Source organism: Pinus tabuliformis, chromosome 3_1, assembly GCF_031772625.1.
Source record: "Pinus tabuliformis cultivar Carrire ecotype Pingquan chromosome 3_1, CPIR1, whole genome shotgun sequence".
Lineage (NCBI taxonomy): Eukaryota > Viridiplantae > Streptophyta > Pinopsida > Pinales > Pinaceae > Pinus > Pinus tabuliformis.
The window spans coordinates 623,096,557-623,114,708 of record NC_142301.1 but is presented as its reverse complement, the minus strand read 5'-3'; positions in this window follow the sequence as shown (position 1 = coordinate 623,114,708).

The window sequence follows — 18,152 nt, the reverse complement described above, 5'->3', positions numbered from 1 at the left end:
TTCAGTTCATGTTAATCAGATGAAGCGATTAATAAGTTCAAACAAGTGGTTTGTAATCATGTGTATAAAGGATCAACATAACAATCAACATGATTCTTGTTTAAGTTATGCAACTCAGTTTAACGATAGTTTGTTTAAAGAGATAGAAACTTGTTTAGTTCTATGTAAAACCAAACATCTAAATCATAAGCAGGGAATGCAACATGAGTTATAGTTTGTGCCTAAAGCTTCTCTTCCTAATGTCAGAAGGAATCAATTCAATTTAAGTTTGGAACTTAACAATTGTAGGGATACGGGTCAGTATTGGGGAAATTCAATGTTCAATTTCTCTTGTATTGTGTTTCCATGTCATGTCTCGAACATTTTGGAAACCTCTTTTCAATTGGAAAGGAAACCTATTTTTTTCATATCAAAGCCTTTTCTAAAGAAGTGTCAAAGTGTTTAATGGGAACTTATGCATAAGAGGAAAGTGTTAATCAATGGAAATATCATGTAATAAATGAAGGAAAATTAATTCAAACAAATCAACAACTAAATCAACACTTCCAAAATCAAACTAAGTTGCAACAAATTTCACCTTACAGTTGGATAGGTTCAGTGCAGCAAGTTCACTTAGTAAACAGGAATAAGGAAAGTATGTTAAACCAAAGAGTTGGTTTGATGTTGAAAGTATCTTTGAATGTCTTAGTGATTTCGCAAAGTAGATTGATTATACGGGTTGATGGTATTAAACAACATCCAATAGAGACTGTTTTCAAAGATTGTGAATCACTAACTCATGATTCTTCATGGAAAGAATTCAATTGCCATGTTGATAATAGGTTGTTTTCCCATCGTCGCAAGTTGTTCATATTGTAGATGGAAGAAACAAGTCACCGATTCATAATGTGCCATAGTCAGCATCAGCAGGGTCATCACTTGTATGTGATTGATCGAATGTATTAGTACATTGTCAGGTTAAGGTGGAAAGAGAGGGAGTTCTACCCTCATCGACTATTTGTTTAGTCAAACTTTTATGGTCCAAAAGCTTTCAAGTGGAGAGGAATGATCCAGGAGGATTTTGTTGATTCAATTGTATAGGTGTTCAAGAGTCATCATCAATGTTCAGTGTCGTCATCACTTTAGTTCAACTTCAACAGATCAACAGTGTTGATTGTGGATCAGGTTGTTCAAGATTGGTGTCCACATGGTTATGTCATCCATCGCAGAGGCTTGATATGTCATCAGGGTTGTCGTCACAAAGGTATCCGGTGTCAATGATATGTATATGGTTATGTCACATTATCGACAAATTTGTCATTAGGTGACAAATGTTGCTAATGTCACTTAGCAACGAATGATTGTAAATGGGTGATCAAATTGCTAAAACCCTAATCCTACATCTAAGCCTAAACACCAGTCCCTAAGCTATACGTGATATTTTATTAAAAACCATGTATTAAAACATACATCATAACTATGTAAATACATTACCTAAGCTCTAAACCATGTAACAAAGCTTAATACCAACTCTAGAAACCTAAAGTCCTAAACCTAAAGTCTAAGTGCTAAACCCTAGCTCCAGTAACTCTCAGCCTATTCACATGTTAAAAAATTGTAAAACAAATGCAATTCATTAACACAGTGCCCTAAGTTCTATCAGAAATTGCATCGGGGTAGTTGCCATGTGAGCAGGAAGGAGTTAAGCATCAGCGGGAAAATGTAGCAGAAGAAGATCACCATCCCAAGACCGCAACCATATCGGAATCTTCACCGCAACCACCAGTATGTCATCAAGTGTATAGATCGTCGGGTTAAGCACTAGAACTGTTACCACGTTGGAGGAAGCTACCAGAGTTAATTGTGCTAGACAACCCGGACACATACAAATGGTCACCACGAGGGTAGCCGGAACCACTGAGGAAGACCGCGGAGGTGGCAGCCTACGGTTAGACCACGGTTGGTCACACGCAACTGCCAAACCGCCTTAACTCAGTTAGCTGACCTCCAGTGGCTAAGTCTTTATGATATGGTTAAATTTGGGTTTTTAAAATAGTTTTATTGTTGGAACTAATTTGACTACCATGGTGCTAGCCCTAGGTGTCATGGAACCACAGGACCGAGTTTCTAAACCATCAGTTTGCAACCACATTCACCTCAAAACTAGCCAAGGAGGTTTTGGTGTATTTGCAGGCCTTTAAAAGGCGGATTTGTCCATTGAAAGACAAGAGAGTGGTTTTTTTGACTTTTGTATGCAGATTCTAGAGGACATAGACAGTTTTTGTTTTCAGTGTTACAGGAGCATCCCGTGTCAGTTTTGGAAACTGTAGGCAGTGTTGGAAAGTTGGTTCAGAGGGCTATCTGATGATAATGATCAGAAGTGCCTGAGCGCACATTCAATTTGGTCTTTTCTCTGTGTAATCAACACCTTATTCTCATTCCTAATAAAAACGGTCGCCCATCTTGAAAGTAGACCCAGAGACGTAGTCTATCAGGGACGAAATCCGTCATCAATTTGTTGTTTGGTATTGTTGTGTTCTTACTATTTGCACTTATGTTATACATCAATTTTATGTTTAATCAGCTGTCATAAAGTGTTTTTTTTAGCATTTTTCCTCGGTTTGCGCACTTCAACTAACATTCAAATCATTAATTGTTAATCAATTCTACATCAATGTTTAGTTTATGATCATTTTAGACCATTTCAGGGTAGAGAAAATAGTGTCAGTGCTATAGAAGTATTTTTATTGGATGAGTCTTCGATAGGTTGTTGGGAAGTACATAAAATCATGCATTGTCTATGGAATTTCCGAACCAACCATGAAGAAGTAAGGCCTATATAGGCTTCTGCCTACTCTTAGTTGACCTTGGGAATCCATCTCCATGGATTACATGCTAGGCATTCCTTCTACTAAGCATGAAAATGACTGTGTTTTCGTGGTCATAGACAGATTCTCTAAGATGGCCATTCTGGTGGTCTGCAAGAAGAGTATCACAATAGAAGTCACTGCTAAGATCTTCCTTGAATGAGTGTGGGTACACATTGGGATCCCACAGTCCATTATCTAAGATCAGGACAATAGGTTCCTAAGTACATTTTTCTCAAGTCTCTAATTGATGTTGGATACCAAGCTCACTAAGTCCATGAATTTACACCCCCAAAATAATGGCCAAATAAAGGTAGTCAATAGGACGATTGTACACATTCAGTGCATGTAAAACTATAAACATCCAAGCACATGGGATGAAAGCCTCCCCTATGTCTAGCACAACTACAAAAAATCTCTCCATAGCTCAACTGACCACACACCCTTTCAGGTGGGATAGAGATTCTAGCCACTATGTCCATTGATGTGGCCATATGATTTGCAACTACTCATGCAAATTTGGCTCATGTCCAGTCTGAAGTTGACAGGGCTAACAACTTCATTGAGTGCATTTAGCATATCAGCCAGTAGGTACATGACATATTGGATAGAGTCAATTCTAAGTACAAGAAGCAACATGATCAACATCAGTTGTCACACAAGTTCCGGGTGGGTAACAAACTTTGCTTAAATCTACAGAAGGAATGCCTTGTTGGGCCCCAACGCAAGTTTCACCTACTCCGATATTGGCCATACACTATCACCAAGGCTATAGGGGACAATGCCTTCGAGCTCACCATTCCACTGTTCCTTAACATGCACTCAATATTCAATGTGGACCACCTACGGCCAAACTTCCCACCATTGCTGGGCACATCTGACATTGCATAACAACTTACATGTGACAACCCTTGTGAAAATTCCATGTAACAAAAGTTTATAGAGGCAAAATAAGACCATGGGTAAGGGACATGTATTCCAATATGAATGTTGGGTAAATATATCCTAGTGGGCATCGATAGAAGCATATTTTGGCTAATGAAAATTGGCAAAGGGCAAGGCAAAGGCATTAAAAGGAAAAAGGCATTTTTGGCATATTTATTTATGAAAATAAAGGAAAATAGGAGAAAAGGAAGGTAAATGGTCACATGTTGCATATGAGGAGGAAATTGAAGGAAAATAATAGAAAATGAAGAAATTAGAGGCCTCATTAATAAAAAATGCTTTGGAGGATCAGTTGGCAAGCTTGGTCAGTGTAACCTTTTCTTAGTTGAAGTTTGGAGTTCTCTCATTATTCTCTCCCTCTCTCTCTCACTCTTGGCCACTTAGAGTTTTCTTGGAGCACTCTAGCTTTGGAGCAAGGATGGAAAAGAAAGAAGAAAGGAAAGGAAGGAAAGCAAGGATCAAGGAAGGAAAAACAAGATCAAGCAACTTCAATAAGAATACTTGCAAGTAACCTTTTTCATGTGTGATTTCCTAGCTAGTTTGGACATGCATGGGTTTGCATGTTGGTGTATGTTTCTCTTGTTGTCAGTGGAATGCTTTTGTTGGGTTATGATAGTGGTTTTAATCCTGGCCTTACCTTTTTCCGAATGCCATGGTGTTGGGATGTTTATTTTGGTGTAGAGCTTTGGCTTGCCAGGTCGATTCCAGAATCCGGGGTAGAGGTGGTCTCAAGGTTCTTTCCCAAAGGCCTAGGAATCCCTTGACCAGTTTTTGGTAAGATACATGGTAAAGCCTGAAGGAGGAGTCTCATTTTAGGGCCTAGTGATCCAAATTTATATTGTGGTAAATCCCAAGAGATTGGTCTTGGTTTAGGGCCTAGTGATCTAGGATTGGATTGTTGTAAAGCCTGAGAGTGAAAGAGACGAAAAATTCCTCAAGGATAGTGATGGATTCTAGATGGAATTCCAGGTTTGGTTCGGTTATGATTGAAGCACCGGTTTTCGTGTGATCATGGTTTGATGAGGGTGGAGGTGGTTTAACCTCTAGATTCCCTTCATTATTTTTGGATTGGTTTTTATGAGAGATCCCACATTCATGCTTGGAATATGGCATGGGGGTGAATGAATGAAGAGATATTTGGCTCAGTCATTCTATGTTCAGGTGGAATGTGGAAGTCCCATCTCGGGTTTGGATTTTGCATCATTAATGAAAGTTGATATATCCTTGTATTTCTATGAGCATTATACTGGATTATATGTGGTGTATCTGGATGTGATTTCCTTGATAGTTTTGTCCCTATTATGCTGCTTATGTATATGTTTTATGACAATGACTATGTATGGATCTCATCATGTTCTTAATTGTAAATGAATGAGCAATGATCTATGACCTAATGGATGGAATGGAAGTTAAATTGTTAAGGAAACAATGCTTCATGGAAGATCTTAGATAAGTATGAGACCCATATGCTCATATATGTTATTTACACCCATAGGTTGCATATTTACTAAGTGTTTGACAAAATGTCTGTCATGGTTAGGCTTGGTTAGGTAAATTACTTGATCAAGTTTTGTGTTAGAGGATTTTCCTTTATGTCATTGATTGTCTTGGAAAGTCTCGTCAAGTTCTAGGCATTGGTTTGGAGACTATCCCTAAAAAAGTGTCTTAAATATCATAGTCTCTAGCATAGAACTGGTTGAAAAAGACTACAGTCTCTCCCTTGTAGGGATTGTGGGAGTGACTATAGGGTTCCAGTCGCATGAATGCCTTTTCATTGGAGCAACTGTGGGTTTAATTCAATGAAATTCTAGGTTAAGTTAGGGGTTGGGCACCTATAGTGGTGGATTAGCTCTTGGGGGTCCTGAAGCACCTCAGGGAGCTCTGTAAGGCCTTATTTTGTCAACTCCATTTCCTTAAGGTTACCTAGGAGTCTGAGCCTTATCATAGTGGCCTCTAGTCGCATGTTTACCCCGGCTGGACAATAGCTTGGGTAGACATGGGAGGAGGATGTTACACAGTGGTATCATAGCATGGTTGCACTCTCCTTGGGTGAATGTGTTGGTCATGCATGCATGTCGGTTGCATGTGTGTCTCTTACACTTACATTCCATGTTCTTGTTGCATTGCATAATGTTGATCATGGTTGTAGTAAGAATATTAGGAACTTGAAGTTGATTTTGTGGAATGCATCATCATAAGTATGTGACTAGTTACATGATTATATGCAACTTGATTACATCATTGTATGTTAGGTTGAATTCTTTTATGTTTGATTACATGTATCATTCTTGTAGGCTAGTTACAAGAATTGATCACTTATGCTCGACTACATGCGTTCATGCCTATGTGAAGTTGATTAGGTATTTCTTATGCATGTTAATGGTTGCATGTCAAAATGTGTACAATGGAGTAATCATTGTTGTCATGCATGAGGTCATGGTTGTATAGTTGATATGGTCATGCATTGATGACTAGAATCTAGCTAGAATTATGTGTATATGGTTTGGTACTCATGTGTTATATGTCTATATGTAGTTTTCATGCATATATGGTCTTGGTTATAGTTATGCATGAATAATAGGTCAAACATGCCTTGTGAAGTCATGGTATGTAATTTAGGTCATCAGGGTGATATTGGTATGTTATGTTGCTAATATGTTGGTTGAGATAGAGCAGGAAATGCAGACCATCGTAATGAGGTTGCAGCATTGGACTTTGGGGTAAGAGTAGATCATCATACAGGTATTGTATGTTTGGAATGCAGGTATGTAAGTCAAGGATTGTTATATGCATTAAGTTTATATACATTAGGTTTATGTACATGTCTTTTGATGTTGTGGTTACATTCATGATAGATGTTAGTTTATTAGTGTAGTTATATGCACATGTGTCAGATAGTCAAGAATGATAGTAACCTATAGTTGTATGCATTTCTATTATTGTTTTACATTAGATAACTTGATTATTAGTTTATATGTTAATGATGAGTATGATATATAACTTATTGTTGTTATATGCTATTAACTTGATGATTGCAGTTATCTCATTGAGATATTGATGTTGTAATTTGGATTGGCCATATGCGTGATGGTTATGTTCATTGCATTGATGATCTTGATATTATATGTATCTTGTTAACCTGGCTTGGCCTATGAAGATGGTTATGGTTGCGATATTCAGGTATGAGTTGACATACTTGTGATTTGTTGTCGTACTAATATAGACCGATTGTACATATGGGATTGCTATGCATAAATGATAACTATTTATGAGTTAGGATGTGAACATGTTAGTTAGTGATTATTATGGATAGCATGATCTTATTTATGTTTAAGATGATGCGTTGACAAATTATATCGTGCTAACTAGCTTTATTGTGGATACAAGATAGCATTGCCTAAGATATAGTAAGGTACGAGTTTGCTTATGTCGTATATTTGGTTCTTGACTATTTGATTATGTTGTCTAGTTAATTTATTTCACATGGTATGTTGCAAGTTGGTTGAATGTTTGATGAATTTCATAATATGAGTATGTGTTAAAATGATTTTGTTTTAAGATGATTGTACTAACACATATATTTTGAGATAGTTGATATGTGCTTGAGTATGGTAGGTGATAGTTGTAGCATTGTGTCTAAGGACTATGAGTTTACTATGGATTATGATGTGATTATTAGTCTTGGTAAAGGTTGATTTCAAATTGGTAGATATGATTGTCTTGATATTTGGAATGTGAGACTGAAATGTGTGAGAAATTTCCACGAAACATGCTTCATATTAGCGTGACAATGTAACAATTGATGTGTTTATATAACTAACAGTTGGGTGATGGGACAGTGCATAGTAGAACTCTATTGCAGCAAAGTAAACAAGTAAAAGGAAGTAATTGGACAATAATTCCTTTGGCTATGTTTGGAAACCCTAATTTCAAATGAATAAATGCTTTGCGTACATCAAGTTTTCTTAACCTTAATTTTGCCTGACATTATGTGGATATGTGCTAGACTGATGAACATGTACTTGACAGGCACCTTAACTAGAGGTGGCTTTAACAAGGGGATTGGATTCCCTTGAGAGATGGCATGGATGTGCTTAGTTTCAAGCAATGTGTGTGGAACAAAAAGATAAGGTAACTAGTGTCTTGCTATGTTTATTTATGCACTCACAGTTATGTGTCTATGACAGTGTGATGCAGGGAGTTGCATGGAAAGAGAAATTGCCATGAAATCTTGAAGCAGGCTCATGTTGAGGTTTTCTTGGGAACCATTGGGATTGAGCCATGGTGTCTATTGTTAGTCATGATATTTTTGTCTTTTGTGATTGTTGCGCCTGATTTGCGATTTTGAGTGTGTCTAGTGCATAGTTATGCCTCTTTGTTCGCAATGTCATATTGTTATTGGTTTTCCATGGTTTTCTTCCTGTTATTTCTTAGGTTTCCTTTTATGTTTTGAGGCTTGGTGATCTGGATTTATACAGGAATGCAACAAATTATAGAGATATCCATAAATACAAATATGCATTGGAAGTAATACTTCATTTCATTAATTTAAAATATTGAAATATGCTTACAAATAGAAATGGAAATAAACCAGTAAGGGCAATGATAGCTTATCTCTGAGAAGAGATGTGGCGGCTACCTGCCTTTGAAATGCCTTACAATAAGGCTCAAGGGCCTTTTTATTATTGAACAATAAGATTAATCCCTAAACAATCAAAACCCTAACCCGAGGAGATGTAACACCAAGGGTTTATGGGCCTTGTTGGGGTGAGTTGGACAACCAACTTCCCGGGGTTGCGACTTGGTCATATTATCTCCGTTTGATGTGTATGATAACCCATTGGAAATATCTCTCTGAGGACTACGATGGAAAAGATGATTTTACAAAGAAAATCATTGGAAGTAGATTTCCAAAAAAACGTCGTTTAGGGCCTAAAAAAGGCTCCAGAATTTTAGGACCTAAAAAACTGCTAAAAATAGTAAACTATGCTACAATTAAGGAAACTGAAAAACTAAAAGAAGTAATGGTGGGATCCAAGTGGAATTGGCAGGTGGCCACCAATATCCACCTAGATCACTTGGGAATTGCTTGGGAAAGAGGAAATTTAATGGAGCTCGGGGAGAGATGTGTGGTACCCAATAGGTAATGTAAGACTTAGATGAAGCTTTGTGCATGAGTAAGCACAACGAAAGGTAAGACTATGACAGTCAGTTGGAGTGGTTGGGTCTATTATGGTAAATGGACAGTGATAGTATGGATAAAATAAAGTTAACTAGAAAAGATAAAGTAAATGGATCTGAGGTTTTGGATGCCTTGGCTATGTTGGGAACTATTGTTCTCAATGTCATGCATGCTTTTCTTGAATAAATGAAGTCATCTTAGCCTTGACCTTGATCTATAGTAATTATGTTATGATCATGATTATGTTGAAGCTTATATGTATACATGTATGTCGTGCTTGATAGGATCATCAGGGATTATAGTTGTTTAATGATAATGTTTATATGCATGCACATGTATGTATGTATGTCGTTGTCTGACATGATCATGATGTTTTTATGATAATGTTTATGTATATGTATCTTTGTATCTATGTATCTATGTAATTGTTTGATAGGGTCATTAGGAATCCTTCTTGTGAAGGGATGATTGCTTACGTAGGTGAATGACATGAAGAGGTTCTTGGTTTCTGAGGAATCAAGTGGGAAGAGTAGTCTTGACAAATATATGGGGTTAGTATCATGTGGATATGAATTGATATTGTATGCTTGTATTATTCTTATGTTTATGTGATGATAGGTAACTCGGTGAAATGAAGCAGTGTGGTTTGTGGCATGCTAAGACAAGCGTGGATAAGGCACTGGAAGCAAGGTTGCTTGGTAAAGTGTTGTTTTGGATGTGTGGTACTACTATTGTGCATATGCTATACATGTTGCATCTATGATGTGTGCACATGTGGTGTTGTGTATATATAGTGTGTGTACATGTTGTTTATGCAATGTTATGTGCATGATGGTACATATAGTGTTGTGTGTGTGATTGAATACACAATTGTGTGTACAAATGATGTTATATACATGTTGGATATGTAGTTCTACGTACAAGTGGTGTTGCGTGCGTGTTGTACATGTGGCGCTATGTACATATGGTGTTGTGTGCATGATTGTACAAGTGGTGTTGTGTGCATGTTGTACAAGTGGTGGTGTGTGCAGGTGGTGTTGTGTACATGTCTTGATTGTGGCACTGTGTATAGGTGGTGTTATGTACATATGATGTTGTGCAGGTGGTTGCAGTGTAAAGGTGGTACTATGTACATGTTGTACATATGGTATTGGTGTACTGTGGTATTCTGTGCATGTAATACATGTTGTGTTGTACGCCAGGTGTAGGTACATGTATTGTGTAGCATTGCACATTGGGTATAAATGTATAAGTTGTGTTGTATGTCAGATGTAGGTGCACGTATTGCATGGTGTTATATGTAGTGTGTGATGTACACTATGTGTACATGCACATGGTTGAGGAGAATGAATTGGGTGATTTTAGGTTGTGGCAATTGATCCAGAGTGCGTACAAAATAAAGATAAATGTAGAAGATAAGGCTTTATTAAATGATAAGTATCAATATTTTACTTCGGTTTTATTATGCATGTGATTTATGATTCTGATTTATGATGATGACATGTGATATATGATTCTGATTTATGATTTTGATCTACGATGGTTGTGTTTTGAGCTAACCATATGTGATATGTTTATACATTATGCTTTGATCAAACAATTAGTTTGACTTGTTGTGACAGGAAGCGAATAGGATTGCAAGTGTACCTTATTGACGAACTACTAATGAGTTATGATTTGAGGTTATTTCAATTTCTTTGAATCTAATGGAAATTGTGCTTGGAACAAGAATGCATGAACATGTGTGGTTGGGTGGTTGAAATTGATTGCAAGAATGGGAAGAAATAGCAAAATAAATTGGAACATGCAACAGTATGTTGGTAGAGTACCTCAATAGCAGGGCCATTGTGGGACACTGGTACCTAATAGTGTCCACTGATTGCTATGAAAGTGTTATGACTGATATGATGGTTGAGGTAGGTATATTCCTTGGTTGTTTAATCTTTTGATGTGAGGAGGCCTTGCCAAGGGATGGATCGACCATGATAGGGGATGTTGGGGAACTTGGAAGGTGAGAGACTTCACAGAAGGGGGTGACCAGATTTCACGAGGGGCTGTCTAGCAGAGAAGGGAAGGTCGTAGATATATTGGTTTTGTTTATTAGCATTTCCATATGGAATCAGATGCACATAGGGAATGTTCCCTAGAACAATGAGCCGATAACTGTTCACTGACAGGAGAAGTGTTGTAGGATTATAGTATTGGACATTGGATGCAGCTTTGATTGTGGCAGTGGAATTTTGACTTCCTGGGAAGGAGGTGAATATGGTACTACTTTGAGGGTGGATTCCCTTGTTGATTGGTACAGGCATCATATCCTTTTATTTATTAGTTTAGAAAATGTGCAGATGTTTTTTCTGGTTATTGTAAATACTCTAATGAGCTGTGTTATAAAGCTCTAGCATCCAGTATGGTTGTTATATGGTCATGTTGCCATGATGTTTTTCTTTTGAGCAAACCATTCATTATAAATACTACAATGAGCTAAGTTATAAATCTCCATGGGCAGTATGTTTTCTTTTCAGCGATTTTGCTGAGGTCATGGTGCAGTTTAACACCAAGGATGATGTTCAACAAGCGGGAGGGTTTTGTAATAGTCCTAGTGAAAATTCCACATAATAAAATTTGATGGAGGAAAAATGATACCACGGTTAAGGGACGTGTATTACAAGATGAATGTTGGGTAAAGATATGCTAATGGGCATCACTGGATGTGTGTTTTGGATAAGGAAAATTGGCAAAGGCTAAGGAAAATGCATTAAAAGGAAAAAAAATATTTTTGGCACATTTACCAATGAAAATAAAGGAAAATAGGAGAAAAGGAAGGTAAAAGGTAACATGTTGCATGTGATGAGGAAATTGAAGGAAAATAATGGAAAATGAAGAAATTAGAAGCCTCATTAATAAAAAGGCTTCCGAGGATCAGTTGGAAAGCTTGGTTGGTGTAACCTTTTGTCAATTCAAGTTTGGAGATCTCTCATTATTCTCTCTTTCTCTCTCTCACTCACTCTTGGTCACTCTAGCTTTAGAGCAAGGAAGGAAAAGAAACTAGAAAGGAAAGCAAGGAAAACACATATCAAGGAAGGAAAAGTAGGATCAAACAACTTTAGTAGGAATACTCATAAGTAACCTTTTTCATGTGTGATTTCCTAGCTGGTTTGGACATGCATGGCTTTGCATGCTGGTGTATGGTTCTCTTGTTGTTGGTGGCATGGTTTTGTTGGGTTATGACAATGGTTTTTAGAATAACCTTTCCTTTTTCCAGATGCCATGGTTTTAGGATGCTTATTTTAGTTTTGAGCTTTGGTTTGCTGGATGGATTCAAAATCTGGGGTGGAGGTGGTCTTAACGTTCATTCCCAAAGTCCTAGGAATCCCTTGACTAGTTTTGGTGGGATACAGAGTGAATCCCGAGGGAGGAGTCTCAGTTTAGGGCCTAGTTATCTAGGATTGGATTGAGGTAAATCCTGAGAGACAAGGAGACAAAAAATTCCTCAAGGATAGTGATGGATTGTGGATGACATTCCAAGTTCGGTCTGGTTGTTATTGGAGCACCGATTTTGGTGTGACCATAGTTTGATGAGGGTGGGCATGGTTTATCCTTTGGATTCCCTTGGTTTTTCTTGGATTGGTTTTTCTATGAGATCCCACACTCATGCTTGGAATACGACACAAGGGTGAATGGATGAAGAGATATTTGGCTCAACCATTGTACAGTTCTGGGTTTGGATTTTGCATCATTAATGAAAGGTGATATCTCCTTGTATTTCTATGAGAATTAAATTGAATTATATGTGGTGTATATGCTTTTTATTTCGTTGATATTTCTATTCCTATTATATTGGTTATGTATATGTTTTATGATAGCAGTTATGTATGGCTCTCCTCATGTTCTTACTTGTAAATGAATGAAAAATGTATCTATGACCTAATAGATGGAATGGTAGTTAAAGTGAAAAGGAAACAATGCTTCGTGGAGAATATTAGATAAGTATGAGACCCCTATGCTCAAATTTGTTGTTTACACATGTAGGTTGCATATTTACCAAGTGTTTGACAAAATACCTATCATGGTTAGGCTTGGTTAAGTCTTGGTTTGATCAAGTTTTGTGGTAGAGGCTTTGGGTTGGTGCCATTGATTGTTTTAGAAAGTCTCATAAAGTTCTAGGCATTGGCTTGGAGACTAGCCCTTAAAAAGTGGCTTGAATCTCGTAGTCTCTGCCCCAAAACTAGCTGAAAAAGACTACAGTCTCTCCCTTGCAAGAATTTTTGGAGGGACTATAGGGGGACAGTCACATGCATGCATTTTCATGGGAAAGACTATGGGATTAATTCATTGAAATGTTAGGTTAACTCAGGGGTTGGGACTTGGAGTGGTGGATTACCTCCTAGGAGTCCTGAAGTGCCTGAGCAGGGTATGTAAGGTCTTGTTTTTTTGACTCCATTTGCTTAAGGTTACCTAGGAGGTTGATTCGGTTGATTCGTATCATAGTGGCCTCTCGTTGCATGTTTACCCTGGTTGGACGATAGCTTGGGTAGATGTGGGAGGAGGGTGTTACATCGCACCAACAAAGTTACACCCAAACTACATGGAACATGACACAACTAATTAAATTATGGATAGAGTGATCAAGAACACTCACCAACAAAAGATCCAACTATATCGGGTTGTCAAAGATGGCAAACTCCTACACTAAGGCAGGTGGCTCACGAGGGACCAAGTTCAGCAGAAGTTTCCGCATCTCATGTAGGCACTCAACGCAATTGGGATCATTGCTTCCTAAAGCGGGGGGGGGGGGAATGATCCATGTGGATATTGGTGGCCACCCACCTATTCCACTTGGACCCCCACCATTGTTACTTTTAGTTTTTTTGTTTCCTTAATTGTAGCAGAGTTTACTATTTGTGGCATTTTTTGGGTCCTGAACTGCTAGTGCCATTTTTACGCCATAAATGACATTCTTTTGGAAAACAAGAAAATGAAAACCTTTGAATATCATATGCAATCAACATTTATAGTCCTCTGGTAGATCTTTATAACGAGGTATCATGTGTGTCAGACAGATATTGTATGCCAAAGTTACGACCTCGAGAAGTTGATGTACCAATTTATCCCGATGAGGCCCATAGTTTTGGCCATTCATCTCCTGAGTTAGGTTTCTGAATGTTTAGGATTTTCCATTGTTTCCCAATAATAAATAGGGATTTGACCCTCATCATAACATAGTTCAGAGGCATGTAGTCACCACATGTCTTGTTAAAGATAAGCTACCATCACCCAAGCTAGGTTATTTCCATTTCTGTATGTAATTATATTTCAGTTCTTTGATATTAATGAAACTAAGTTTTATTTTTACTATATCTCTGCATTTCTATGTATATCTATATTTTTTTGCATTCCTTCATAAGTCCGGATCATCTAGTGTGGCTTCCAATTTTACATATAGTTTTGCTTCTAGTGTGACTTCCATTCTTGATTCCATTGTGGCTTCTAATTTTTCTTCTAGTTTTGCTTCTAGCATGGCTTCCAGTTTCACTTCTAGTGTGGCTTCCAATTTTTCTTCTAATTTTTCTTTCATTGTTGTTTCTATTTTTTCTTGCAATCGTGGAAATAACGTGAGGTTTAGCACTAGTTTGTCCACTGGGTTTTTCAGCAGGTGTAGCACCATGTGTAGTGCCAAGATATATGTCCACTTTGGTTTTTTATTTGGCTACCTGATTTGCTTCCCATTTTTCTTCTAGTGTGGCTTCCAATTTTGCTTCCAATTTGGCTTCCATTGTTGCTTCTTTGTTTGCTTCCAAAAAATGATTATTGTTTTGCATACAATTAAATTAATATGTTTTATTTCAATTTAATTAGTTAAATATATCATGTCTCTTAAATAAGTTATATGATTATACATCATATGAATGCATTTGAAATATTTTATAGGATAACATTTATAAAGAATTTTTAGGGAAACAAACATCCATACAAATTAACAACATCATTATACTTATTAAATCTCCATCAAAATAGAATCTACAACATCCAGTATATATATAAAATAACAAGATAATTATTGTAACATGATCATCATCTATAATTAAAACAAGTGAATCAAATATCTATAATTTAAGTGAATTTGACAACATCCATCATGAGCAGTAAATCAAAACCATCGTACATAATAAATATGTATCAAAATCATTAACTACTTTCAACATATAAACGTTGACGAGCCAATATTGACAAGATCATCATATATGTCTTTGGAGTTCTATCATATCAAGAGAGAAAAACAATTTCATGGACAATCAAGGAAACAAAGGCATCAATTTGGTTCAAGGCGAGTTGATGGAGGAGGGTGGCATAACAACTATATGTCACATACCATGATTTCTCATAACTCGAGGATCTCGAGATGCTTAAGGGTAATTAAGGAGGATAATATGACTATCTCAGGTTGCATAAATTTGGTAGTCATTTCATGGTACAAAAGCTCATCGATGATCACTCCGTAAAACGACGGGCCATTTGTATAATAGATGGTTAAACATAAGGATTAATGCTAAGCATGTGGCTAGGTGGGATGTTTTCAATGAAATATTTGATATTTTTGTTGCTGGGAAAGAATGTTTCATTTTGACCTTCTATGTTTATGGTTTAGACCAAGAAGCAATGAATTCACAATTGTTAATGTGAACAACATTAAACTTGAATGGATTCCCCCTACCATCATTATGAAATTCAAGTCTAGATATAAGAGGATTGTTGTCTAGAATTCACACATAGTGGCTCTCTATACATTCTTTACAAGCCGAAGAGATCATGGCCTCCTCGTCAGGAAATCACAGTAGTGGCTCCCTGAGTGAGATTGACTAGGCATTCAAGTAGGAAATAAAGGACAAGATATCCAAGATAGGTGGGAAAATAATTTATGAGGCTCAGTCTCATTTTACCCCGGTAACAGGTTAGTTGGAAGGTTTGAAAAGTGATGTTAAAATCATGCAAGTGACAATGGAGGAAATTAATATGTAAGCATTTGTATGAACTAATTATTTTATAGAGGAATTGTAGTCCATGCTTAGATTCATTTCCATGGCTTAACACCTTTTCCCTTATCTACATGCACACTTACGAAGATGTATCCATTTCTCTATGTGTGCCTCCCTTCTTGTAATATGGAGGCCCTAGTAGGAAACACAAATTTTATAAAGGATTTGTAGTTGATACTTTGTTCCATTACCATGGCTTTCCATTTATGTTAAAAAAACCTTTTGAAATCCCTCTCCCATTTTGCATTCATGTGTGTGAAGTTTGATTAATTAATTTATTTTGGCGAGTTCATTTCCTTTCGTTACAATAATGGATGAGTGGTTGTGGTTTTGCGCATTACAAATGCTATCTCAGTATTAAATGATGCTAGAATATTATAATGTTTATTAAATTTTAAGGATGAAAATAATTCTTAAAATTTAGAAACTTTGATGAATCTTGTTTCTAATATAAAAACCATAAAATGTTTATTGATATTTTTGTAAAAAATTTGAAATATCTAGTGATTTTAATAATCTCTATAAAATTTTGGCAATTTTTAAGGCAAAATAATTTTATCCTATAAATTTTGGAAAATCATTTTTTGAAAAAATGAAAATTAGAGAATTGCTTTATGGGAAAAACATGCAAAATTAACCTATTTGCAAAAATATTAGCCATTAAATTTCCCCCTTAGTAATCTTCATCATATTTGTAAATTATCATTAATGATTAACACCATATATTTATTTTTGAAAATCATATATTCAAATCTTTAAAAAATTGATGATATATATCTCTATAGGTTAAATAGTTAAGATCTATAAGAAAATGTGTGCATCAATTTAATGTGTTAGGAAAAACATAATCTAACTAATAGATGAAATGAAATTTTTCTATAAGATTTTTTTGGCTAAATTTTGCTCAAAATCCTATAGAGGTTTTAAGATTCATAAGTTTAAGTTATTTGATTTGCAAAGTTTGAGTGCCTCAAGAGGTTTTCAAAGGGTTGAATCCATTGGTGCATTCAAAAGTGCATCTTAAATAAGAAGAAATCACAATCTTATTGAAAATTGTATTACCAAATTCAACACAAAAACCATTTCATATATTAAATAAACTTGTCTATTAATAACTTATAACTTAATTATCATTTACCGTTAAAATATAATTTATATTTAGTTTAGCTATAGATGCATCACTCGTAATTTGTTCATTCCATTTTGAGCGTATTATGCATATAATACCTTTCACTTTAGCCTTAATTATGTTAGTGATAGTAAACTATTTTAACAAAATACAATTAAAACTGTACGGTGCTTAATTATTTTTTGGGTTTACATTATTGCATAGTTGCGAAGTATGCGTTCCATTATTTGAAAAGCCAAATTAGTTTTTATTGGCTGCCGCCGGGGGGGCTGCCTCTTTGTGCGAAAGATAATTCCATGAAATATTTTCAGAATGAAGTGACAGAACGAAAGTTCATAGTGCAATTGAAGATTGACCAAGTTTGAGACACAGATTGAATAGAATCTATTTTGTGAGGAGTATACTTATTACGGTGCATATTATCCTGGTCAAATGAAATAACATGCTGCTGTTTGCGCAAACAAGGATCCCACCCACATACTGACTATTGCTCAGAAATTGAACATATATATAAATAAATAACTATTGGTGCCCTCCGGAGATTTTTGTTTTTTTTATTTGTTCAATTATTGCACTATGGATGCTTACGTTATGAGAATGACGTTATCGGACTCAATATTATGACTTTTCTTGAATGGACTGAAAAAACAGTCATCGACTTTTTCTTCTCTCTCTTTTTTTAGTTCTTAATGAGTTTTTATAAAAGTAGAATTTTGATTTCTGGGAATTTTATTTTCCCTCCAGTGTTGTTATTCATATATTTCTCAACATTTTGGTTTCGATTTGTGTTTTTTTTTTAATTTTTCCTCCCGTGAGCATGCATTTGCAGGTTAAAATCTTGAATACGTCTTTATAAATCTGAAAATGTTTTTTACAAATCCAACATCAAAAAATTTCATTTTCATAATCCAAAATTTGAACCTATCTAATAATGTTATCATGTCTAATAAGCCTTCTGAAAATGGTTTTTACAAATCCAACATCGAAAAAGTGCATTTTCATAATCCAAAATT